Below are 26,969 nucleotides of genomic sequence, written 5' to 3' on the forward strand. Positions count from 1 at the left end.
AGTTGCAAGAATGTATTAAAAATGGCTTGGGACACCTGGGTGGCTCAGTGGTTTAGCGCCTGCCTTCAGCCCAGGGCTTAATCCTGGAGTTCTGGGATCGAGTCCAACATTGGGCTCCCTGCATGGAACCTACTTCTCCTGCCTACATCTCTGCTTCTCTGTCTCTGTGTCTCTCATGAATAAATAAACAAAATCTTAAAAAATACTGGCTTTTATATTCACCTATGTTGTATATTTACTATGTTATATTTACCTTTACCAGAGATCGTCATTTCTTCATGTGGATTCAAGTTAGTGTCTAGTGTTCTTTCATTTCAGACTGGAGGATTCCCTTTAGCATTTCTTCTTGGGAAGGATTACTTGCGACAAACTCTCAGTTTTTGTTTATTTGGGAATGTTTTAATTTACCCTTCATTTTTGAGAGATACTTTTGTTGGATATACTTTGAATATTTAATTACACTGCTTTCTAGCCATCATGGTTTCTGATGAGAAAACAGCTGTAAATCTTATTGAAGATCTCTGGTATGTGATGGATGTGATGAATTGCTTCTCGCCTGCTGCTTTCAGGGTTTTCTCTTTATCTTCAGCTTATGAGTTTTAGTAATGTGTCTTAGTGTGGTGCTTTTACAAAGTTTATCCTACATGGGATTTGTTGAACTTCTTGGACGTGTAGCTTCATGTCTTTAATAAAATTTGGGATGTTTTGGGCCATAATTTATCCAAATATTCTTTCTGACCATTTCTCTCTCTTCTTTCTGTAACAGGCATTGTGCATATGTTGGTATGACTGGGTGGTATCCCACAGGTTTGTGGGGCTATGTTCACCTTTCTTTTTTTTTTTAAATATTTTATTTATTCATGAGAGACAGAGAGAGGCAGAGACACAGGCAGAGGGAGAAGCAGGCTGCATGCAGGGAGCCTGATGTGGGACTCGATCCTGGGACTCCAGGATCACGCCCGGGGCCAAAGGCAGATGCTCAACCACTGAGCCACCCAGGGATCCCTATGTTCACCTTTCTCCATTCTGTTTTCTTTCTGCTCCTCAGATTGATTAATCTCAGTTGACATATCTTCACATTCATTGATTCTTACTTCTGCCTGTTGAATCTGTAGTTCAATCCCTCTAGTGAATTTTTCAATTTAGTTATTGTATTTTTCATTTCGTGAGGTTTTTTTGATTCCTTTTTTACAATTTCTGTCTTTAAAAAAATATTTTCCATTCAGTGAGACATAGTTTTACTCTCGTTTTTTTTGTTCATGGCTTCTTTCAGCAATTTAATCATATTTAAAACAGTTGATCAAAGTATCTAATAAGTACAATGTCTGGTTTCTTTTTTTTATTTTTTATTTTATTTTATTTTATTTTTTTCAATGTCTGGTTTCTTTAGGGATAGCTTCTTCTTTTTTTTTAATTAATTTTTATTGGTGTTCAATTTACCAACATACAGAAAAACACCCAGTGCTCAACCCGTCAAGTGTCCACCTCAGTGCCCGTCACCCATTCCCCTCCAACACCCGTAGGGATAGCTTCTATCAATTACTTTTTTCCCCTGTGTGTGGGTTATGCTTTTTTATTCGTTTGTATGCCTCATAATTTTTGTTGAAAACTAGACATTGTGAATATTATTACGTGGTAACTCTGGAAAACAGATTTTCCCTTCTCCCCAAAGTTTGTATTGGTGACTGTTGTAGTTGTTGTTTGCTCGGTGACTTTTGTGAATTTTCTAATCTGTTTTGCCAATATAGCCATTGAAGTCTCTGTTCTGATAACTTAGTGGTCAGCTAGTGATTCAATAAAAAGCACTGCAAATGCCAAGGTTTAGCTATTATTTCTTGATTAAACATTTATGTAATTGCTATAAACTTTTATTTCCCAAGTTCTGATAAAGTTTATTCTTACAGCATTTGCCAATTTATTCACTTTTTTGGTAGAAATTTTGCAGCTCCCCACTCTGCCATTTTTGCTAATCTCACTGCTTGGGTAACATCTTATTATAATTCTATTTGTTAAATGAATGAATAATTATATCAATTTACTGGGTACCTACTATGTGTAAAAAAAAAGTGGTAATTACATTCATATATTATTTAAACCTAATGATAACTTTCTAAGCTAGGCATTATTATCATTTACATTTAAATCTCTTAGGTACAAAGCTTGTGGCTGGCTGTCCTTGATTAGAAGTGAGGTGAAGATTTAAGGAAGTCACCCTTGGATACCTTGATTTCAGTTACATAAGTGCCTCAGATCCTGATCAGGAGCGTTAGAACCAGGTTTAGATGCCAGATTCTCACCACCACTGGCAAAGGTGGCTGGCTGAAACCAGAGAGCTGACTGCTTGCAGGGAGCCTTTGAGGGTAATCTAGTGTAATACAAGGGCCACAGCCTTTTAAATCTCATTAACCTGGGTGCTCATTACACATTTACTAGTTGTTAGTTATTGTACCTTGACTGCTTTGAACCCCTTTCATACCTTCAATATGGGCTTAATAGTAAATACCTTTCAATGAGAAAGCTCCTTAAAAGGGGGCATGGCTCAACAAATGAGAATCTCAGTTTGCTTTGGCTTAAGGAGGGAGAAGCATGTCTTGTGGAAACTGCTAGATTTAGGTACTATGTTGGCATTCAAGGTCCCAGGCTTTTCTCCACCTAACTCCTAATTTTATTATAGATGTGTCTGGTTTTGCGGGTCTAGTTTTTGGACCTTAAGTTGTCCATGCTTTCCTCATGGCTGTGCCTCTAGTCAAGCTATTTCTTTCACCTAAAACCCTGTTCTTCTTATCCCAGCCACATTTGTCAAAATTCTATCAAGGTTCATCATAATGATCATCAGTTCTGGGAAATCTGTCCTAGCTCAACTGGAAGAAATCTGACCAGCCTCTGGGCTCTCACAGTGCTTTGCCCAGAACATCATGCTTTCTCATGCATTCTCACTTATTTGCATCCATAGCCTCCCTTGAGCATGATAATTATATGCAAAGAATAGCTAGTGAGCCAACAATTGCACACAACCTATCTTTTGAGTGCCCTAATTGATAAGAAGTGATCCTTACTGATGCTCTGTTAACAATTACACAGTACTGTAATGATTATGAGGTATGATTTTGGTTGCTAATTTTTAAGATTTTTCCTTGTCATAATTTTCTGGTGTTATTATAAAAATTTGGTTATTTGGAGGAAGAACAAGGGATGTGAATATCATCCCTTATGGTGGGAGAGGCAGGACAAACCCTTCATAGCAATATGACCTCTGTGAGCTGGATCCTGATTAATATGTGACTGTGTTTCCAGCCCTTTGGCATCCTAGGCACAAAGCTGATGCTCTGGGAATATTGCAGAGTTAAATTTATGCTATTTTCACGAGTAGCGTTTTTCTGTTGGGCCTTTATCTTTGTCTGACTTCTAGCATTTCTTTTTTAAATGAGAGTAAGGTGTGCATCTCCCAATACACTTAGAAAATGACTTTCCTATCCCTCCCCTCTTCCTTTGGATTCTTTCTTCCCAATGACAGAAATATTTTGTTTCCATCTAATTGTTAAGACAAAAATAGTAATTTAAGGGGCTTTTTTGTCAGGTTAAAAACAATTAATTCTCAATTGCATTTGGGAAACTTAAACAATTTCCCACCCCACTTTCACCTACCTTCAAGGCTAACTGATCTTAAAGGAAGTCTGAGGGGTGTTGAGCAGACACTGTTGAGTGACAGGCAGAGACCTGCCTTTAGGAAAAGATCAGTGGTGCTTTGGATAGACTGTTGTAAGAGCACTGATAAGGTGGGAGAACCCAGGCTTTGGAGCTAAGACAGACTTAGGTTCAAATTCTGACACTTATGTTATGGATTTCTTTGGGCAAATTTCTTCACTTCACTTCTCTGAGCCTCAAGATTTTCAGTGCAAAATTGGAACCAAAATATCTACCTCATAGGATAATGATGAGGGTTAGGTGGGATGCACAAATGCTTGCTGAATTCATGAGTGAATAAAAGAGTGAATGGTGTCTATCATCAAATGTTGGATGGAGCCCTATAGTTGGCTTAAAAATTCAATGACTTAGGCAATAGCTTACCAAGTAATATGATAGGAACAGAAAGCCCCTGGGAAGAGTATGTTATCCTTGACATTGTTTAGAAATGCTAGGACATGGGGCTAATAAAAGGCAGTTTGACTTTTGGTTTTATCACTGTTTTTATATTCTCTGCAGTGTATTTCCTTTTTGCTTATACCCCAGTTGGACTGTTCTTCCTCCCCACAAACACCACTGGAATACAGACTGAAAATATAGCCACTTCACTAGAGATGAGATGTGAGGATTATAGAGGTAGAAAACCTGGCCTGGCTATCCCTCTGGGCCCATGATTGTAGATTCTGAGCTATTTCTGAAACTCCTTGCTTGTTTAATCTGAAAAGTAGTTTGCAATGGAAATTTCTCCCCCTTAAAATCCTTGTTAATCTAATTGCAATTGAAATGCATAAATGAAATGACAAAAGCTGCATTTTATCAGCAATTATAGCAATTTTCTTTTATTTACTGGAGTTTGACCTCTGCTGTATTGATGAATTGCACTTTTTCAAGGTCTATTTTCCCATCAGCAAAGTCAGGTTGTTTATAAAATGATTGGAATAAAATGTCGTTCCCCCCTTACTTTCTTTCCCCCTCCAACCTATATTTTAGAAAATGTGTCCCAAGTCTAAAGAAATCGACTAGGAATTTATGAAGACTGCACATCTCTATCTGAGTGTATATTTTTACATGGAGCTTTAAAGTACTCAGCAACAACCATTTTAACACCAAAATCTGAAAAGTAAGCAGTATTTAGCATCTTGCACCTCTGTCTCCTTCTGAGTCCTTAGAGATTTGGTGTGTGAAATCTGTGCCCATTATCTTTTCAATTTTCTATCTGATCACTCCTTTCCAAGGTGACATTGTCAGCAAGTCACAGTGGGAAGTTTGAGATGAATGAAGGGCCTTGCCCCTCCTTCCTGTGTCCAGGCAGGCATCAAGTCCTGGTAACTCTACCTTCTTGAGCTCCTCCCTTTTTCTCCATCTATACTGCCACTGTCCAGTTCAGGCTTTTGTCTGTTCTGCCCTGGACCACTCAGTAGTAGTCTCCACATGGGTTTCTCTGCTTCCAGCCTTAAATGCCTTCCCTTGCTCTTTTCCCATCCTGCACATGGCTGCCAGAATGATTTTTCAAAACCACAAACTGAATATGCCATTGCTCTGCTTAAACTCTCCAGTGGCACCCCATCACCTACAGGAAAACATCCCACCTCTTTAGGATGACCTGCAGAGCCTCAGGTGACCTGAATCTGAGTCCTCCCAACTGTCCATGTCATGGTCCATCTCTACTTGCCCTGCTTCTCATCCTATACTCAAGGGACCCAGAATTGTTCTTGTCATCTATGCTGTGTGGCACCTTCCCTCCAACACTCTCAGTATGCTATTTTTTTATGCCTGGGCAACATCTTCCCTCTCCTCTCTTCATGTGGCTAACTCTTACTCAAGCTTTATAATAATTTATCTGCCATCTCTTCTGTGAAGACTCCCTGATTACTCTGATTTATGTTATGCATCTCTTTATCATCCTTTTACTTACTCATCTTTACTGAGCTGATTGTCTTCAATCAGTGCTTCCCTATCAGACTGTGGACAAGTTCCTTGAGGGTAGGAGATGTAACTTAGTCAGCTTTGTGTTTCTAGGTCCTAGCCCAGGTAGCCACACACACACAATTTGTTAAATTATGCTACCTAGTAGCTGCTTAATAATTGCCAATTTCCTTTCCTACTGTCTCATTGCTCAGAGTCTTGGTTTCCCCATCTATAAAATGTGTCTGAAGTTACTTGTCTTACTTAGCTCCATGCATTGCTTTGAGGGTCCAATGAGCTGTTACTATAAATGTGATATAAAGTTAAAAGTGTTATTTTTTTTCTATCATTGTTCCTTTTTGGCACTTCTATCTAACTCTCCAATCATGGCCCCCCCATCAGTAATTCTGACTGAATAAAACATTTCTGATTGTGAACAGAAGTCCCTTGGTGAACAGAAACCGAACACCATAAAGCAAATCAAAGCACAACATCAAATGAAGTAAACCCTGACTATGATTCAGACAATGCCTGAATCAGAAGGGATGTGGTGAACACCAATTTGAGCCTCTTAGAGCTTCACTTTTGCCATCTATGAAAGTGTTTTTCTGCTACACTATCATGTTAACGCTTGACATAATCTCTTTGCTGTACATATGTGTGTGACTGCCATTCGTATTCTACGAAGGAGGAAACTGAAGTACAGGGAAATGTAGATCTGTGTCCTCCAAGTGCCCCCTAATTTGAGAAGCACAGTTACTGGTTCTTTGGGAAGGCTTTGGATCATGTAGGAATTCCTGTTATTGCCAGGCCTGCTCCAAGTTAACCTGAATTACTTTCACTTTATTTTCACTGTGCAAACTCTAGTGAAATAACTATTAATGACTCTGTTGCACCATGTTTTCTAAAAGTTCCTCAACAAGATTGTAAGAGGTTGTGGCTAGCCAGGTACAGTTAGGCTTATGATCTCAGAGGAATCTTTGATTTCATTTTGCTGTACTTCGATGTTTTTATCCTGATAGTTGTACCTTAAATGTCCTTGGCTGTGAAAGTACTGGCGATTCCATCTAGGACTGAAGAGCTATGACTGAATGGCTAGGCTTCCAGCACAGATGAGGAAGAGCTGGTTCTTACTCTCAAGTTGGTACTGGGCATCTGGGGTAGATCAACATGTAACCAGGAATCTAGAAGAGTTGGACAGAATGGCCTAGGATATACATTTGGTATGTTTCTCCAGATGGGGGTATCATGAAGTAGATTTTGGAGCTGGCCTTAAATGACCTAGGATGATTTGCCAAGAAAAGAAAGTCAGAAAAGGTGGTTTTGGTGGAAGGAACTGTGGGCAAAGGCACCCTGCCACAAAGGTCTATGGCAAGAAATCAACTCTTTTTTTGGAATGTGGTAGAGTCAAGTCTGTATTATAGCTTGAAGCTCCAAAACAACAGGTGGGTAAGTACTTTAAGTGTGGCCTCCAAGCCAAGAGAAAACAGTACCTACCAGTCCTGGTCCTTCCTTTTCCTGAGGACTTATTTCTATACCTGTCATTTTAGCTCTACCAAATATTTAAAGTATGAATAATGGGGACCCATGGTAAGGAAATCAAAGTCTGAGATTTCTCTTCATTGAGATTAATGATTGTAATTTTCCCTATGGTGGGGTGGGGGGATTGGGGAGTGTTGTGTAAGAAGAATGGTTTACTCTAGGAAAAGTGTATGCCTTATACAAGGCTTAAATAGTCAATTACAACTTTGCACAGAGCTATACGGAGGAACCTGATGCAACAGAAATTACCTTTGGGATGGCTGACCTCATGGCCAAGCCAAGCCAGTCAAGTGCCTTTCTAGGATCCCAGCTGACCTGCCCCTGGCCCAATATGGCTTCTTTAAGCCACATTCTTTAGCAGTTCCTGTGCCTCACACAGTGCCCTATGCACTCAACACATAATTGACAATAAACTCAGCATAAAAATAAGATCTGACAAGCAATATAGCATAGCAGTTAAGAGCAAGGACTGTGGAGCCAGGTACAACCAGGGAAAAACAAACAGAAAACCCCCCACAAATGTTGGCTGGCTAAACACTAGCTGTGTCATCCTGGGTGGGGAAGTTCTTTTTTCTAAGCCTCAATGGTCTTCATGTGTTGGATGAGGGTATCATGAGGATATGTAAGGCATCTGAATCATAATAATTATAGGACCGTTTTCTCCTTTTCTCTAGATATCCACCTTACTCCACATCTAGCTCTGAGGCTCTCAGAGGTACCTGGAAAAGTTGCCTTTTGCAAATGTCCTATTCGGAAAAAGCCCCAGGAAAATGGGACCCAGTCTTAGGAAATTTAAAGACAAGATGTTTAGGGGCATTTAACATTTCTCCAGCTCTGAGTGTATTCTTTTCCTTAGAGACAGTAGCTACTTTACAGTAAAGAGACCCATAGACTATGACCAACAAGCAATGGTAGCAGGATAATTAAGAATGTCATCTCCAGTACAAAGCTGTGTATGTTCAAAACCCTTCCTTGTGACTCTCTAGCTTAGTGTCTGTGGGCAAGGGATTTCACCTCTCTGAACCTCAGTTTTTTCATCTGTAAGATGGAGATAATAATAATACTTGCCTTAGGAGCTTTTAGCTCATTAACATATGTGAAATTCTTAGGTTCTGGGAATAGTGCTTGGTGCACAAGAAATACTGTGTAATCGTTTGTGTTCAATCTTTCCTCTTATTGATTCTTGCCCTAAGGTTTCTATTTTTGTTGTTCAGATTTTTCTGATGATATCAGTACTTCAACATTCCATCCCTTCTTGGGAGAAAGAATGTCCATCTCTGTATTTTGATCCTTTTGCTCTCATCTCTGTCTACGTGCCCTGAAATGCCAGAGTAATGAAGAGAAGACAATTTTGTGAGTGTGAATATTGATCACTTGAGCTTATGATCATTGCGCCTTTCTGTGTTTGTCCTTCCCTTCGATGTTGTGGGAACCCTGCCACATGGCTGAGAAGTTGAAAAGGAAGATGAGAGGGGAGTCCACCTTTGACAAAAGAGAAAACCAAGGCAACCCTTAGCTCATCTGAATCTCTGCTTTCACATCCAGAAATCAAGCAGTTTCAACAGTTTCAACTAGATGGTCTCCAAGGGCTCTCTAAGCGCAAAATGTCTGACAGTAAGACAGCAGGAATTTAATTCATCTGGTGGTGAAAAAAAGAGATTGAGGACATGGAGCAAGATCTATTTCACATAAGAATACTGCATTTCTGAAGTAATGATAAATTCATGCGGTTATTCGAAAAAAATTATCGGAATTTCTGTATTATCCTGTTTTAGCAAAAGAAAAAAAATGCTATGTAAGTCTGGACATGACTGTGATAATCTTCCTGACAATTAAAATCCTAAAATGCATTGTTCAAGATTCTAGCATAAATGCTATTGCTAAAAAGAAAAAAAAAATAAATGCTATTGCTAAATACTCTTTGGATATTCAGAAGAGGGGCAATGTCTCCCATAGAAATAACAAGAGTCCCCTTAATTACAGGGCATTTCATTATTTTAATTAAGTTCTCCTTATTGTCTTTTTGTCCAGGGTGCGGTTGGAAGTGTACATCATTAATTCAGAGGATCAGTCTTCTTTCAGTTCTGGTAGGGGGAGTAGGGGGACCTCTCCATCCTATGATTAATAGCAGTTTTGAATAATTTCAGGTTCCATTTTGCTAATAGAAAGCAAATTGTCCTTGGCAATGACTCCTGTAATAGTTAAAAAAAAGTCAGTCCTTGTAAAGTGACACATGGGTGCCTACCTTCTGGTCATATCATTGTTAGAGATGGCAATTTCCTAACACCCAGTCATCTCAGGTCAAGTTGGCCTAAGGTCACCTTCTCTGATAAACCATTTCAGCAAAGCATTTGGGAGCAGCAGATAAAAGATTTAGGGGACCTCATATGTTTTCTGATGTGATAATCCAGTTATTTCCAGCACAATGAAACCATAACATTGGAGGAAGGACACTCGGACTCCAATTCAGGTTTTATTAATGACTTGCTGTGAGACTTTTTGCCAGGCACTTAACTTCTCTGAATCATAGTGACTTCAACTGAAAAAAAAAAAAAAAAAAAGAGGAAAAACAAGGTTTTCCTTTTCTCTACCTGGGCTTGTTTGGCCTATCATGAAATAATGATGTGAAAGTACTTTTAAAATTCTAAACTTTTAGACTGGTAATTAAGGGATAATGATTAACAGTCAACATAATATTGCTTAAAATAGGGGTGTCCAGTACTGACCCTTTGAAGTAATAAGAATTTAATTTGGCCCTGTAAAGTCTTCTAAAAATTAAAGGTGATTGGCAGAGTGAAAAAAAGTGATTACATGTTGATCAACCAATCAAAAGGTAGTCATGAGCACCTGCTTGTGTGTGACTGGCCTAATTCTTCTGGGTTCTTCGGGGGAATGCACAATATGAATGGAATTTGCCTTGCCTCCTTCTATGGCTTTTGTGAGGGTTACATAACCTCATATACAATAACCCTTTCTCCCCTCTTCCCTCCCTCTGCTCCTGTCTCCTAACCAAGTTTCATTGAGCACTCACGGTGTGACAAGTAGTTTTTAGGTGGTGGAGATAGAATGGTACAAAAGACAGAAGTCCCTGTGCTCAGTGAGCTTATGTCTCAATGGGGGTGATGAATAGAGACAAATGCTCAGGGGAAAACCCCAAGTGGAATAAGGAGGTGGACAGTGCCTAGGAGTGCATTGCAGACATAATGGTTAGGAAGGGCTTCCTGGGAGGAGGTGCCAGCAGAGACTCAGATGGAAGGAGTAATCGAGTTAAGTATCTAAAGACTGTTTTATACAGAGAAAACAGCAGGGAGGAGCCTGTGGAAGACAGAGAACAGGGAGTGCCATCATCTGATTAGGGTTCAGGAGGGTCACTGGCCGCTAGATGGAGAGCAGGCCATGGGGTGACAAGAGAGGGAGATGAGGCAGACCAGTGGGGACTGTTGGCCTGGGGTAAGATGGAGTTGATGGTGGATCCAGGCAGGCCAGCAATGATGGGGGAGATGAGTGGTGAGCAGACTCAGGGTATATACTGTAGGGAAGGACCAACGACTTGCTGATGGAGGATGTAGGGAATGAGAAAGCCATCAAGGAAGGCCCAGTGTTTTTGGCCTGAGCCACGAGGCCAGGAGAGTTTCCATAGGGTCATATGAGGGAGATGAGGGAGGGGCAGATTCATGGTCAGGGAGTAGGAATCACAGGTATTCTTCTGATACATTTTTTTTTTTTTTAAGATTTTGTTTACTCATGAGACAGAGAGAGAGAGAGAGAAAGATAGAGAGAGAGAGAGGGGCAGAGACACAGGCAGAGGGAGAAGCAGGCTCCGTGCAGGGAGCCCGACGTGGGACTCGATCCCGGGTCTCCAGGATCAGGCCCTGGGCTGAAGGCGGCGCTAAACCGCTGAGCCACCCGAGATGCCTTTTTTTTTTTTTTTTAAAAAGACTTTTGAGACATTTGAATAGAGATGGTATATTCCCTGCATGTGAGTCAGGAATGAGATTAGGGCTAGAGGCACTGCTAAGCATTCACTGGACACCTCCAATGTGCCCTTCGGGCAGAGGTTTGATCTCATCTCGTGCTTATCCTTTAATGCCAGCTTAGTGCAGTACCACGTCTTGCATTGGCAGTTAAGAGCTCTGTACAGGCTTCCCTTGGCCTGCTTATTCCAGTGTTGAGATCGTAGAGACCAAAGGAGGAGGTCCTGTGAATTCCCCCTTGGTGGCCACTCCGGTGCTGCTTGGAGCCCTCAGGAATCCTGAGCAGGCCGGGCTCTAGGACAGTCTTGACTTTACATGCATCAGAAGGAAATACTGATTATCCTGTTTATTCTGGTTTCTAATCATAACCTCCAGACTCAACTCAAGTACGGAGTCACAGATTGCACACCAGGAGCCCCCATCAGTCTCCCCCTGGTTTCCGGGCGTCTCGCTGGGAGTGCAATGTGTTTTGCCTGAAGCTGTGGCCACGTGTCGAGAACTCACATTTGGGGAAAATTAAGAAGTCGCGGCAGACAACTGCTGCTGGTTCATTAGCTGACTAGAATCTGTCACCGGTCATTCCTCCAGACAGAGAGAAATAAGGCTGCTGTAGAGTTGTAAAGAATATTAGCTAGCTGAGCGCCTACCCAGACGGGAGAGGACACGTTGGTTGCTTCTGGGAAACACAGCAGCCAGGGCAGAGGAGGGAGTCTGGACTGAAGTCAGGTGGCTTTGGCTCTCGTCTGGCCACAAGTTCTGTCATGTGGTCACTTGGGCCAGTCACTTTACCTGTTTCCTTATCTATTCGGGAACAGGTTGACTTATGGAATAACTAAGGGTCCTTTCAGCTTGAAAATGCAGGGAGATGCAGGCAGACTCAGTGGCAGAGTTAGAGGTGACTGTGCCTCTTCCTCTGCTGCCTCTCCTTTGTCTCACTCCCTAAGTGTTGGGATTCCCCAGGTTGAGTTTTCTGCCTCCTTCTATTCTTTCTGTGCACACTTGTAATGGGTGTGCCCTCCTGTGCCAAGGCATGAGCTATACTGCCCATGTGCTGATGATCTACCTCCTCTAGCTCTAGAGCCAGTGTTGTGCTGGGCACCTTCATCCAATTGTCCATAGACCCCTTAATATCAAAATGTTCAAAAGTGAACTCATCACCTCCCCTTCCAGAACTTTCTATTCCTCTTGAGTTTTGTGCCCTTACTAATGACACTTAATCTTCCAACTGAAAAACTGGAGGCCCCCCTAGGTCTTACCTCTTATCTAGTCACTAAGCCCTGTCAGCTCCTTTTGTTGCTATCTATTCTATCCATCCCGTGGCCCCATCCTACTTGCCAGTGTCCTGGTTTAGCCTGACACCATCTGCCTCTCTTCCCAGCCTCTGGCTGCCTTACATGATGTTCTTCTAATGCCAAGCCTGACTTGTTAATTTCTTGCTTGAAACCTCCAATGACTTCCTACTGCCTGGTGAAAAAAAAAATCAGCACCTTGGGCAATTGAGCAATGTTTTTTTTTTTTTTTTTTTTTTTTTTTTTTCAGAATCAATGTCTGCTCAGAAAATGAAAGTTCCATTTTTTAAAATAGAGGTACTGTTCATTGTACAGGGCTTAAAGTTTTTTTTCCCATTATCTTATCTGATCTTCATAGCAACTCTGTATAGAAGACATAGTTACCCCCCTCTATAGATGAAAATTGAGACTTTAAAAGGTTAAGAAACTTGCCTGAAGAGTTCTGCTAGTACATGGTGGGCGTAGGAGTGAAATCTAGGAGGAGTCTGTCCTTCAGTGAAGATATGTCCTTTATCTGTGTCCTGCTGCAGCATGCAAGAGGCTTCAAAATTGGTCTCAGCTTAGTCCTCCCATCGCCTACTGCTCTTCTCACCCTCTCCCAATGCATACCATCTGTCTACTTTCATTAGAGTACCTATTACAACTCAAATTCACCAACAACTTTCATATGTGAATGCCTTTGCCTTTGCTATTCTCCGTGCCTGGGAAGCTTTTTCCATCCAACAAATGTCTACTTCTCCTGGAGGCCCCATTCTACAAGCATCTTTGTAGAAACTCTACTCTGTACCCCAGCAGAACCCAATATATTGTCTGTTCTGTCCAAGCACTAAACTTTCCCTTCTTCCATAACATCTACCGTGCTGTGATTTGAATGGCAGCTCACTATGAATACACCAGAAGATTCTGAGTTCTTTGACGACAAAGACTGTATCCTTTTCTTCTTTGTAGCACTTCATATCAATCCTCAATGCCTAGATGAGTGCCTGATGTGTAGGAACAGCTCGATAAATGGTTATTGAATTGAATTGAGCCCAACCCCAAATATCATGATAGCACTAGATGGCATCACCGGTAATGACTGCATTAGGAAGAATACTAATGCAACTCAATTTATCATACTTTACAGTTTTATCATTCATTGGCTGTGCATCCTACCCTTAGCTATGAATTTGGAGGAAACTGAAGATGAAAAAGGCACAGTTATCATATTGACTAACATTAATTGAACATTTATTATGTTGCTAGCTGTGCCTTATGTGTAGTTTCTCATTTAATCTTCATGTTGAGCCTATGAGTTACAAATTGTTTTATTCCTATTTATAAGTGGGTAGGAGTATCTCACCTTATTAAGAAGGCAGAATTAATACACTGAAACATAAGTGATCACGTATATCCTAATACTACGTAATACTACAGGAAGCTTTGCGCAGTGACAGTATCATAGCCATCATGAGTTTTATCTGGGGTATGATTATTGCTAATTGTAATACTACAGGAGAATGCCCTGGACTAGAGATCAAGGACGTATTCATCTTCAGTGTGACTTTGAGACATCAGTTTTTGTCATCTGTAACTCTGATAGCATTTCAGACAAGGGTAATTGTCATGGGTGATAATTCTCAAAAAGACTTGTGGTTTCCATCACTACCACCTCTAATGATTGGTGTGAGTTTTGAACTTCCAAAATAATCACTACCTTGTGTTCTAAGTTGAATGTTGTTGCCCCAATTCATGTCTACCTAAAACCTATGAAACTGACCTTATTTGGAAATAAGGTCTTTGCAGGGGTAATTTTCTTAAGATGAGGTCACACTGGATTCCGATGGGTCCTCCACCAATGATTGGCATCTTATTGGAAGATGGAAATTCAGAAACATAGAGACACAGCCAGGGCAAGACCATGTGAAGATGAAAGGAAAGAGTGGAATGATGTACTTACATACCAAGGAATACCAATGAACAGAGGCTAGGACAAAGGCATGGAAACGATTTTCCTTCTGGAGCCTCCAAACACACACCAACCCTTGCCAACACCTTGATTTCAGACTTCTAGCTTCTGGAGCCACCAGAGAATACCTATCTGTTGTTTTAAGCCACCCAGTTTGTTGTACTTTGTTATGGCAGCCCTGGGACACTAATGCACTCTGGAGGAGGAGAATAATGATTTTGATGATAATGGTTATAATACTAGTAATGATCTATAAAAATAGAATCCAATTTCTTTCAGTGGAAGTGTTACTGTGTAGCCTTAAAATATCTGTGTCCATTTTGACCAGTTTGTTTGGGTGGCCTGGATTAAAATATAAGGTCCTACTCTTGACATTAATTTAACTTAACTGATGTTGAAGGCTCCTCAAAAAGAGACACAGCTGCTCTCCAGAAAAACCCTACATAGCCACTGTTTGGGAAAGGTACACCATGCCACTGAAGGCACCTTGGGCAGAGAAAACAAACAGTGGTTTATAAATCAGGGCCAAACAAAAATGTCCAAGGGCCAAAGCTAGACCTGCAGGCTCTGATTCATGAGGGAGCCACTTCTTACAGGGAAACTCTGTATCCTTGCCTTCCAAGTGAGCAGTGGCAGGGAGTAAATCATTTCAGTGTGGTTAATGATTCTTCAGCCTAACCCCGGGAAGGCCAGCTGGTACTGCAGAAGAACCAACCCTTAAGGGATTATTTACTGTGTGTTGTATACTTTGTGAAGCACGTTACATCATCTCATTTAATGCTGAGAAACATAATCACCCAAATCTTATAGAGGAGGTTTAGAAAATCCAAGCAACATTTCCCAGGGCAGAGCACAGGATTTGAGCCTGGTACTTTGGTTTTGGAACCTGAGTTCTTGATTAGAACACTGCATTTGGTGAATTCTCATTTTTCTGACCAGAGAGAAGTGCCACAGGTGGTTGATGGGATTCTTTGTTAAAGGCCTGATCAACAGTCCCTGACCATTTATCCATCCTTTGACCAGAGTGAATGATTAGTTTCTTCTATAAAGCTCAAAGAATTTATTTAGTTCTAGCAAATTCAAAGTATCTTGTCTACCTTCTTAGTTAGCACACCTTTCATCCTGGACTACATTCTCCTTGGTTTTATATATAACCAAAATGCCAGTTGAGGAGGTTCTCTATCCTTTGACACTCAAATAAATTTGACTTGAAGCCCATCCATGGGCAATGGGGGCCTTAAATCCTTTCCCTCTTTCTGATGATTTTGAGTGTGTGTATGTGTGTGTGTGCGTGTGAGAGAGGGAGAGAAAGAGAGAGAGAGAGAGAGTGAAAGAACAAGAAGCAGAGAGAAAAGAGTATGAATATAGTTTTCTTAGTCTCTTCTGCATCCAAGGTTCAGTTTCTGCTTATTAATGGATCATCTTACCATTCCTTTGGTCTGTCTTGGTTTTATAGTGCTACGGGTGGGTGACAAAACTCTTCCCTTTATTTTCCCTTAACCCTTTGTTCATAGGTGTTTGCGGATACAGCCGACTTGCAGGTTAGAGGTGATGGAGGGGTTTATTAAGTCAGGTTGCTCTATTTCCTTCCCCTTAGGCTTTTCTGGCTTTCCAGCTACTCATTCTCCTCCATTCCCCACCCTCCCTCCCACCAAGGTCTACTTTGCTATGTCCAAAGATTCAGTAATATGGTCTGCTAAATAATGGGCCATTTATTCCAAGCCTATTATTTAGCAGAAATAAAAAACTGGCAGGGACTTAGGAATTTGAGTTCATGACTCCCCTGTCTATCTCAGTGAGGGCAAGGGAGCAGTTTAGGAATGAAATAATCCTGATACAAATTAAATTATGTCCCATCCTCTTAGAAAGCAAAAGTGGTTATTAATTTATGCTGTAAATTGCAGTGATTTCCACTCTCCTCTCGGTCAATTATCTGTCTCCTTTGTAAGACCACATGCTTCTTTGGGGAAGGAACTGGGAGGTACCATTTTTCTGGGCCCCTCTGAGGACCCATTATCGTGCCTGCCATAGCATAAGGGGCCAGAGGGAGCTGGTGGAGATGCATTGCTTCTCTAGGTGGTCATTTTCTGGGGAGGTCACCTTCAGAGAACGTAATTTCTTGCCTAGGAATTTTAGATAATGGGAAAAGGAATGTACCTAACTGAGAGAGTGTTAAACGGTGGGATATTTTAGGGAATGTTCCCAGGATTACTACTGCTGACTCCTCTTATCTCTGCCATTACAGGCCCTGGCATCCTGGCTCCTTTGTTGGAAGCACTGCTTGATCAGGGTGCCTTATTTGGATCGGTGGGGATTCTTCACCAGGCAGGAGAACTCATTCCCTGCAACCCCAGGTGGGCCTGAGTCAGGCACAGTGGGGACAGGGCAAGCAGCTCCCCATGCTGGGAGGTCTCCACGTTCAGTGTCCAACTAATTAACACCACTCAGTGGAGGGGACATCCCTTTGATTAATCACAACTCATAGAGAATTCAGAGACCAAAAAACAGCCTCCTCACTTATTTAGTACCTACTACACACTAGGTAGCTATACTGAACCTTTCTCTTTACTTCTATATTTTTAAAAAATGGCTTTTTGAGGCAGTTACACATAAATTCTTTGCCTTTGAAAAATCTGCTGGGAATTTTTATATAATATGGTCAGGGAAACAAAATTAACCAAGCTTAGAAGAAGTTTGTCTTAGAAGAAGTTCTTAGAAGTCTGAAGTCTAGGGCTTCAAGAATAAGAATTTCTGGGTTTAGTCTCCAGCTTCTTCTGTCTGTGACACCCCTTGAAATGACATGAACAACCACAGTGGACACATAGTAGGTACTAATTGAGTGATTAAATGAAAAAATAAATGACAGAAGATCTTGAGATGGTGATGGGAGGGGACTTACTCCTTGGTTGGCGTCACTGGCGCACCTAGTGCACACACAGATAGAGGTCATCCAGGGATGCTTCAGAAACAGGGCTCTTTATCCCCAGAGCATATCCATATCATCTAGAGTTGAGGATTTTAAATTGCTGATATTTTTTTACCAATCACAATGTGCCTCGTTTCTAAGATACAGAATTAAAAAAGCAAAAAAGAGGGATGCTTGGGTGGCTCAGTGGTTGAGCATCTGCCTTCGGCTCAGGTCATGATCCTGGGGTCTTGGGATCGAGTCCTGTATCAGGCTCCCCACAGGGAGCTTGCTTCTCCCTCTGCCTATGTCTCTGCCTCTCTCTCTGTGTCTGTCATGAATAAATAAAAATCTTTAAAAAAACCCAACATTGTGCCATGGCTTAATTAGTGGTGTCCCCCCCCCCACCCTTTATTAATGTACATATAGTAGTATGAGTCTTCGGTTGCATTTTCGATTTGATAAAGACAGTATGTGGAATCACTGTTAAATTTTATTTTTATTGATTATTCTATTATCTAAGCAATGCTTTATCCTGTTTTAGTTGTTGTTTCGGCTCACCTAATTCTTCATTGCCTCTGAGCCCTTTTTCATCAGAGAAGAAAATAAGTGTGACATAGTTGGGCTGCAGTATATTTTGACTCACAGCAGTGGACTCTGGTGAAAAAAAAAATGACTCCTGCCCCAGGCCAGAGTCCATGCAGAGTCTGTGCCATCCCTCCTCATTCCAGTGCCTGTGTCAGACATCACTAATTGATCACCACACTCTTTCCTGTTGAGCTCAGATAAGGGCTCACAATCCTTCTCACTACAGCCTGTGGGGCAGTCGCTATCAATTATCTGGGCTTGGCATTCAAGATAAACCTATCTGACATCAGAAGCCTTCTAGATCCTAATCCTGGATCAAGCCAAACCATGCCAAAGCCAAAAGGCTTTGTATTTGTATCATATTTTCCTTGAATTTGGCAGTTATGCTTTAGGATTTTATTGAGAAATGATACAAAAATTGCCTTATGAAACTGTTTTCTGAATTTCTGCAGGGAAGATGTTAAAGTCTTTATTGACTAAATCATTTTGTATATCTCATAAGGAATTTTTTTTAAAAAAGTATCAACTGCTAGGAAATACTTTCTATCCTTGAGAAACAGCTCTCTTTCTTCCTCTGGTAATTAACTAACTGGGTCTTTCTTTTGGTTTTGTCCCCCATGAAGCTCAGAGCCAGATCTGAGAGATCTTTATAGATTTGTTTAGCATTTATATTTGCGTTCTTTCTCCAGCTCCAATTTTTGACATTTAGCCTTTATATATTGTATGAATTCCTCTTTTATATTTCATCACACACTATGCTTTCATTGTATTGTATCTATTCTTATTGTAAGGCTTCTTAATGGCCATGGTGAAGTAAAAAGTGTTAAACTGGTGGTCAGTCTATCAGGCCAACAGGAGTTGAGACAAAGGGAGAAAGATGTGGCTAAAGTTTTCATGGAGGCAAATAGGCAAGTTCACAATATGACTGAAATGGTAACTTCAGATCTGGGTGACTGTGGTGGGCAGCTTCTGCAGTGGCACTCACTGATCCTTGCCTTTGGTCTGTAGCCTCCTGTGTAACCCCTCACCCTTTATTATAGTCTATGAGAGATCCTGAGCCAGAAGACCCAGCTGAGCCAATAAATTTTGTTGCTTCAAGCCATTAAGTCTTGGGGTCATGTGTTTTGTTTTATTTTGTTTTGTGCAGCAATAGACGACTACAACGGTAACACTTCATGGCTCTTATGCAGGCCTCTCATTTGACTCATATGTCAACACCAACAGCTAGGTGTTATTGCTACTCCTGGTGCATAAAGAAGCTTAGAAGGGAGGAATGTCATGGTTAAGTTCATCCAGAGAACAGCAGGGAACTTCAGATCAGGCTGTCTGATTCCAAGTCCAGTGCCCTTTGCTTTATGACAATGGGTTCTTAACTCAGGATTGATAGGAGCTCTGTTGTATGGCAACGGACTTGCTAGTTAAATTGATGGAACTTGACAACTTTCATTTGTATTCTTGTGCTGTCAGTATAAGAGCATATATATTTTTTAATGTCTGGAAGCTCCCTCATTTGCTGGAGTTTTAGTCTTTCATGTACAAAATAGGTTGCACAGTGAACATATTCAATAATTATAATCTTACAACAAACGTATTTTGAGAATTTGTGTGTCATTTACTTTTACACCTGTTACCTCATTGAATTTATGCCATTGGAATCTTACTGGTTACGCACTGAGGTGGGTTGCAGAAAAGGAAGACTGAGTCTCAGAGAGGCTGGAGGATTGTCTGAGATTGTCCAGCTAATAAGCCACAAAGGCAGGGTTTATAGCCTGCTCTGTCCAATGCTAAAGACCAAGGTTTGATTGGACTCCCTTTCTGTAGCTAGATTAATTCCAGAAAACTGGCAAGTGTTAAAGCAGGGGAAGTTTCTTTCTGAAGTTCTCTCTTTTTGTCAGTGAAAACAGTGTCTTTTTGAAAAACCCTAAAACTCTAAAGAACAAATTCAAACACCTCCTTATACTACTGTTAAAGTTTAGGACTCAGCAGCTACAAAATCCCTACTGTATTAAAGGACACCTTCTTGTCCCCAAAGGAAAAAGAATAAAGACATTTTGAAATTGGTATCAGCTTCATCTTTAACAGACTCTTCTCAAGGACTTTCACATGTAAACAAGATCGTTAAACACTTAATTTGACATTTATTACCTTTAAATATTCATAAGCTACTGAGTACCAGGAAACACCTACTGCACCGTTCAAGCCTGACTGAGCCTCTCAAAATATGATGTGCACGTGAATTACTTTCAGGAACCTCCAGGAGACTTCACGGTGCAGCTTTCTCCTCTGAAACTTGAATGGCATTCACTAAGTTTATAAATCGTCCTGTTTGCAAACAAGGTAATAAACCCAACAAAGCAACCCGTGTCTCTTTACACATGTGAGTAAAATTCTGCTTTCCTTTGAAGGAGTTAGTAGAAAGGCATGGATATTTTATCTTGAATTTTTCTCCCAGGCTTTTCCCTTGCTATTGGTTAAAACACCAAACTCTGAAAGGACTGAAGACTGCCCCCTTTCCAGTGCTGGTAATTGTGACCAACATTTGGCATCAGTTCTAGGATGTGAGATGGGGAGCTAACTTCACCTGACAGCAGGAAGAAGGAAAATACATTTTTTTTTGTACACTGCAAACCTTGCCCTATGTAGATTGGGAAAGAAACCTTATACACTGATGCACTGGTGAAACTCTGGCTGTGCATTGCTTTCTCTTCTCTGATATTGAAGTGGAAAATATAACTTGGGCATGAAGAGCAGTAAGAATCTGCCTAAGATTGTGGAGATGGTAGGGATGGGGCAGATGAGAGAAAGACCTATTCTTACCCTTTATAACTCCTTAGGGAAAAGTCTCATAATATTGTTGATGCTGCAGTTGTCAATATCAAATCTCTTCCATGTTGATACTAAGAATAATAATAATCATTATGCTCATTTTATAGTAAGGAAACTGAGTCTCAGGAAGTTTAAGGTCACATAGCTGGGAATCAAACTCAACTATTCTGACCCTAAGTTTAGGATTCTTTCCACTATAAACACCTACATTTTAAAGTTTTGTCCCTGTTGTTCGGATGTCCCAGCACCCTGTGAAAGAACTGGAGATCAGAGAATGAATCAGAGAAGGAGAGATATGTGGTCTTCAAGTGGATGGTCAGATGGAAAAGGAATTAGGCCTATTCTGTGTGGTTGGAGATAAGAGAATTAGATCAGTTGGTAGAAATCCAAGGAAGCAGATAAAAGGAAGGATTCTCAAACCATCAACACTATCCAACAATAAAATAGGTGACAATGTTAGGCAGTGAGCTTCTTGTTCTGAAAATGTTCCAACGGAGTCTGTTGGATCATTTGATTGCAATGCTATGGCTGGAATTCCTGTGTTGGGTAAGGAGTCACACTAGAAGGAGCTTAGATTCCCTGGTATATTGGGTTGCTGTGTACAGAGGCCTTTGTTACAGTCCCACTTGATGCTTGATGAAGTGCACTAAGGTAAAACTAATGTAAAAATGTTAGAATTTTGCAGAGGGGTCCTACAAATGCTTGATTTAAATTTGAATTTTAATAACCTTATCTTTTGGTGTACCTGGGTGTACCTGGTGTACCTGGGTGTACCTGGGTGGCTCAGTTGGTTAAGCATCCAACTCTTGATTTTGGCTCAGGTCATGATCTTAGGGTCATCAGATCAAACCTCACATTGGCTCTATCCTCAGCAGGGAGTCTGTCTGAGATTCTCTCTCTCCTTCTCCCTCTGCACCTCCCCCTGCTCATATTCTCTCTCTAAAACAAATAAGTATTAAAAAACAACAACAACAACAACCCAGTACACTACTGGCACAAACATAGACACAAAGATCAAGAGAACGGGATAGAGAGCCCAGAAATAAACCTTCACCTAATCTATGACAAAGGGAGCAAGAATATACAAATCAGAAAGACAGTCTTTTCAATAAATGGTGTTGGGACAACTAGACAACTACATGCAAAAGGACAAAAGTGGACCGTTTGCTTATAACCTTTATGAAAGTAAACTCAAAATGGACTAAAGACCTAAAAGTAGGACCTGAAACCACAAAAGTCCTAAACACTGGCAGTAATCTCTTGGACATCAGTCTTAACAGCATTTTTCTGGATATGCCTCCTCAGGCAATGAAAACAAAAGCAAAAAGCAAAACAAAACAACAACAACAACGAACAAACTATTTGGAGCACACCAAACTAAAAAGCTTTTTCATAGTGAAGGAAACCATCAACAAAATGAAAAGGCAACCTACTGAATGGGAAAAGATATTTACAAAAGATATATTTGATAAGGGGTTAATATCCAAAATATATAAAGAATTCACACAATTCAAAAAAAAAAAACAAAACAAAACAACCCAAATCTAATTAAAAATGGGCAGAGGATCCAAATAGACATTTTCCCAGTGAAGAAATACAAACGGCCAGCAGATATATAAAAAGATGCTCAGCATCACTAATCATCAGGGAAATGCAAGTAAAACCCACCATGAGATATCACTTCATACCTGTCAAAATGGCGAGTACCAAAAACACAAGAAATAACAAGTGTTGGTGAGGGTATGGAGAAAAGGGAACCCTTGTCCACTGTTGGTGGGGATGTAGCCACTGGGGAAAATGGTATGGAGATTTCTCAAAAGATTGAAAATAGAAATATCATATAAGCCAGCAATTTGACTACTGGGTATTTACCCAAAGAAAAGAAAAACATTAGTTCCAAAAGGTATATGCACCCCTATGTTTATTGCAGCAGTATTTACAATAGCTAAGGCATGGAAATGACTCAGGGGCCCACTGGTAGATGAATGGATCAAGAAGTGATGATATATATATATATATATATATATATATATATATATATATATATAATATATTATATATATTATATATGTAACTTTCCATTACATGGAAAATTTCCATTACGTGTCATCTCCTCTATAAAAATGAATGAAATCTTTCCATTTGCAACAACATGGATGGACCTATAAGGTATATGCTAAATGAGATAATTCAGGCAAAAACAAATACCATATGATTTCATTATAATTGGAATCTAAAAACACAAATGAATAAACAAAAACTGACTCATAAATACGGAGAATAAAATGGTGGTTGCAGTCTTTGATTATCATTGATTTCCCTTTTCTCTTTTTGCCTTCATCACCAGATGTGCCCATAGCTTAAGTTTTCTAGGATAATCATTCCTCTTCTCTCCCCATCACTATTTGAACTCTTTCTTTTTAAAAAGCATTTTATTTATTTATTTGAGAGTGAGAGAGAGCGCAAGAGAGTGAACATGAGTGGGGGGAGGAGAAGCAGAGGGAGAGGGAGAAGCAGACTCCCTGCCAAGTAGGAAGTTGGACACAGGGCTTGAACTGAAGACTCCAGAATCATGACCTGAGCCAGGGCAGACACTCAACTGACTGAGCCATCCAGGTACCCCTTGAATTTCTTCTTTTAAGGATATTTATTTTTCTACAATCTATAGATTTGGTGCCTTTTTTTTTTTTTGGAGGAAGGGGGTATATCCATTTAACAAATATTTAATTTAAGAAATATTTATTGCATATCTTTTATATTTAAAGGGGGAAGCGACATTAGATAACAAAGCAAAGTCTCTAGCTTCATGGAGCTTACAGTTTTTTTTTTTTAAGATTTTATTTATTTATTAGAGACAGACAGAGAGAGAGAGAGAGAGAGAGAGAGAGAGGCAGAGGGAGAAGCAGGCTCCATGCACCGGGAGCCCGATGTGGGACTCGATCCTGGGTCTCCAGGATCGTGCCCTGGGCCGAAGGCGGCGCCAAACCGCTGAGCCACCCGGGCTGCTGGAGCTTACAGTTTAATGGGTTGAAATAGACAATAAGGAAATAAATGTATAATGTATCAGGAAATAAGAGCTATGGAGAAGCATGAAACAAAATAAGTGGGCAGAGGGTGTGGGTTGGAGGAAGGGTCTCATATTAGGTCACAGATGGTCTGTCTGAAAAAAAATGAGATTGGAACACAGAGTCAAATAAAGGGAAGGAGCAAGAAACAGTGACCTCTGAAGGAAGAGCCACCTAGTCTGAGGTAGCAGCAAAGAACAGGAGATATGAATGAATCTGAAGAATTCAAAGAGAATCTAGAGGACAGTGGTTGCTGGAACAGCCTGAGTGAGAGTCAGAGTAGTGGAAAATGAGGCTAGAGAGGAAATGTGGAGCCTCAGACGCTGTGTACATAGATTTAAGAAGTGGGAATAATAATAATAAGAAGAAGTGGGACTGCATTTTCTCCCTCTACCAATGGAAATGACTTGGATGTCAATCGTATTCCCCTTTGCTCTCCACTCACTTCTAAGGACACTATTGACCAGGGCAGGGCCAAGGTCTTTCTAAATAACTCAAAAGCCACAGAAATTTTACTCTTCTTTAAGTTTTCAGTCCCACTTCTTTATAGATGCTGATATCTTCAGCCTTCTAGAGAAGGCTGTATATATGTATACAGTGTCTGAGGCTCTTCTAGAGAAGATCTTTTGGCTCCCATGTTAGTCCTGGTCAAGAGCTGATCCAAATGTGGGGATTAATCTTGACACCTAACATTTTGGGTGCCAAAATAATGATGATGATGGCAGCGACAACTGCAGTACCTACCATTTACCAAGCACTTCCTCTGTGGTCATCCTAACATTCTTGCAAGACAACTAATATTCTCAATCCATAGATGAGGGAACTGAAGCTAAGAGATGACACATACATCACCCTATGCTTTACATCTTAGAAGTGGTAGGTAGGTGTTTGAACTCAAGTCTATCTGACTCCAGAGAATGAGTTCTTTCCACTAAAGGATGCTTCCGAGTAGGAAATCCAGGCTCCTGTGGGGTCACTAAAAAGCAGCTTGCCCTACATGCATGTCCTTTTTGACTTCAGTTCAAGGATAGGGCCTCTTTCTGGGTGCTTGATCAATATTCTAGCTACTCATTAGAAGTCACCTTGCTGGTATTTTCCAGAATCTTGTCCAGGGAGATGGCCCCTGCCCATCATTACCTGAGAAACCACTGAAGCAAGCCCTCACTATGGACGACTGTCACTTTTTGAACCTTGGGCATCCACTGGTGATGGGCACTTTGGCTGTTGCACTGCAACCACCATGAATCAGGCCCAGGTATGTCACTATTTTTTTAGTGTACATAATTTAAACTTCTGGCATTTGCTTCAGGCGACAGTTGTTAGGCTAGTGATTTTCTTTAGCCTGAGTTCCGGGCAGACCTTGCCTGGTTTACACTGCTTTCTGTGATTCCCCTGGGATGTGATACTTTCCTTGATGTAAGAACATATTTTACAAATGCAGAATTATTTTGAGGACTTTTGCCAAGATTTTATCCCTTATGTGCTCGCTTTTTTGGGATATGTTCCAAAACAATATGTATATATTGCAGTATAATTTCTGGGGAGGTAGATTACTGTGTTTAAAGCCTGATATTTCAAGGGTAGATGAAAGTTTTTTCAGGAATTAAGAAAACACTCCATCACTTATTTCTTTGGCAGAGGACCTACATTTGTTTCCCTTGAAATCTGCAGAAATTAAGACCATACTGTATTCATTTTTTTGGTATTCATTTTTAAATTAAAGAAAATAAGCCAAAGAAAAAGTGAATAGAAGAAAAGGAAGACATATTTTGCTGAAAGCAGAGTTTTCATAAACTGCTTGGTCACATAGATCAATTTATTTGTTTAAAGAAGGAATTGGCAAACTTTATTTGTAAAGGGCTAGATAGTAAATATTTTAGGCTTTGAGGCCATACAATTTTTCATAACTACTCAACTCTGATGTTGCAATTTGAAAGTAGTTATAGACACTAACAATAACTGTGCAAGTGTCACTGTGTTCCATTAAAACTTTATTTCCAAAATTTAGTATTTTAAACCAGAATTTGCTGATTTCTGTTCTAATAAGAAAATGCCTACTATGTGTCAGTTTATAACAGAAATCAGATAGAAACAAAGATAACCAGGACTGGAAGGACTCTTACATATTATCTATTTCAGGTCCTTCATTTTATCTATGAGGATTTGTTGATTACTCAAGATGACAGCTTGTTAACAGAAGCATCAAGAAATGAAATACACTTATTAACTATCTACCATGACAATGATAGCTGTATCCCTAATATTCATTTTCCCCATCTTCTTTGATAATGGAACCCCAGACTTATATCTGGATTCATGGCCACTAGAATTAAGACTATATTTACCAGGGATGCCTGGGAGGCTCAGCTGGTTGAGACTCCAACTCTTGATTTTGGCTCAGGTGCTGATCTCAGGACTGGGGAATTGAGCCCCAAATTAGGCTCTGCACTCAGTGAGGAATCTACTTGTCCCTCACTTATGTCCCCACATAAACAAATAAATAAAATCTTTAAAATAAAAGATTATCTTTCCCAGCCTCCCTTCCCTTAAGTTCCACTCAATGTTTGTGTGCTACTTAGAGGAAGTGTCCTTAAAGAAAAGCACTGGGGCATTTTTTCTTCTTTTTCTCTTTTCTACTGGCTGGAATGTGAATGTGATGGCTAAGGCTTGAACAGCCATCTTGCACCACAGTGAAAGCACTGCACTGAGAAGGGGGAAACAGTGTGACATACAGTGCTCAGGTGCCTGATGTTATCGGGCATTGCATCTAGACTGAGTTATTGCCAGATTTCTCCTATTTTGTCACATTGAAGATGTTATTCCACTGCCTTCTCATTTGAATTACATCCAGCTATAAGTCTGTAGTCACTCTCAATTTTCTTTTTCTTTTATGTAATGTATTATTTTCTTTCACAGGTCTTAAAATTTCCTTTTTATTGTGGATATTTAGCAAGTTGATTATTATGTGCATTGTTGTGATTTCTTTGTGTGTTTATACGTTTTGAAGTATTTAAAACTTGAAAAATTTTAAGGCATTAGGATTTCAATGTTTTGTTTGTTTTTTGTCCTCCACTCCTCTCCTGGTTTCTGGGACTTTAATTGCATGCATGTTAAATTGCTTTGTATTATACTACAGATTAGTAAGTCTTGGTCTTATTTTTCCAGTTTTTTTCTCTATGCTTCTGTTTGGGTAGTTTCTATAGTCTTGTCTTCAAGGTCATTGATTGCTCTTTTCTGCTGAAT

At 40.2% G+C, this 26,969-nt stretch overlaps 1 protein-coding gene across 2 annotated transcripts in view; it reads right to left on the reverse strand.

The window, feature by feature from the left end:
- The window catches only part of TENM4 (teneurin transmembrane protein 4), a 2,793,707-nt gene that overhangs the window by 813,787 nt on the left and 1,952,951 nt on the right, over positions 1-26,969 (reverse strand). The window lies entirely within an intron of this gene.

This window comes from Vulpes vulpes, chromosome 11 (assembly GCF_048418805.1).
Source record: "Vulpes vulpes isolate BD-2025 chromosome 11, VulVul3, whole genome shotgun sequence".
Lineage (NCBI taxonomy): Eukaryota > Metazoa > Chordata > Mammalia > Carnivora > Canidae > Vulpes > Vulpes vulpes.